Genomic DNA, 1224 nt, shown 5'->3' with positions numbered 1-1224 from the left:
TAAAGTAAAGTGGGTTATGAATGACTTGATGAACACCCCATTTGTGGCTTCAAGCACTCGTTTTGATGTGAATGCAGTCTAGATGCAGTGTCTTTGTCAGTCTTTTCATTTGCAATCATATTGTTTTTTATGGTTGGTCTTGCCTATGTCATTTGCACCTCCCCATTTCAATGTTGCTCTCACACACACACACACACACACACGCACGTATACCTCAAGATTACTTTCCTCGGATGCAAGGTCACCACAAAGACAGCTGAGACTAAACTCATGTGAGGTTTTTTGGAGAGAATGTGCATAAGTGCAGTTTCAAGAACCATGAATGAAGCCGTTTAATAGTTTGTACAAGCCATGACATAATGTACCAGTGATGACAATCATATCATCATCACGTGTGTCCTTAACCACAATGCATGTAAAACATCCTTTAAGGTGACAACATCCCCATTCACTGTAGTGATAAGGATTTTCCAAATATCTTTGATTTTATAAGTAGCATTGTTAGACTAGTCTATTCATGCCGTGTATTTGCTCAACACCTGTCACGTCGCAAGCTCCCCCCCGCTCCTTCTGTTCGCGCCAGCCCCCCGCTCTGTTTGATTGTTCCTTCCCGCTCCGTTTGATCACGCCCGCCCCCCGCTCTGTTTGATCGTTTCTTCCCGCTCCGTCTGATCGCGGCCGATCCAGATTGTTCGTGCCATCATCAACGGCTATTCCGTCAGCTCGCCCCCCCTACACTGAGTCCCCCGTGCCCCGCCGGTTTGCGACTGTCCGCCTCGCTTGGCCGTTTCCCCCCGGCCCTGATTGTTCGCCCTGTCCCGTCCCAATGGTTTCGGCCACCCTGGCTGCCGCCGCCTAATCCATCCCCCCCCCTCCTCAGGTAGCACTGCGACGTGATTGGTAGTTCTTTTAGAAGGGACGCACAATGGAAACCTCTGGTAAGACGTCGGCGTACTCAACGAGTGCCCCCTAGTCAAACACCTTGCGCGTCGTCCTCTCTGAGGAGCAGCTCTTAGCCGTCCGAGCTAAGGAGTTGGAGCTAAAGGAAACAACGATTTATGGTCAGGTAGTAGGACATTTCCCGGCTAGGGCCAAGCTTCGGGACTGGCTCCACTCCACGTTGCGCATCGGCACAACGTAGATGTGGAGGTGGTCCTAATGGGCGAAGGGATCTTCATGGTCCGGCTCAGTTCGGCAGACGCAGCTCGCAAGTTACTTGCCAGT

This window comes from Lygodium microphyllum, chromosome 1 (assembly GCF_053477565.2).
Source record: "Lygodium microphyllum isolate KBCC chromosome 1, Lygodium_microphyllum_v1.1.10, whole genome shotgun sequence".
Lineage (NCBI taxonomy): Eukaryota > Viridiplantae > Streptophyta > Polypodiopsida > Schizaeales > Lygodiaceae > Lygodium > Lygodium microphyllum.
This window is presented reverse-complemented; position numbering follows the sequence as displayed.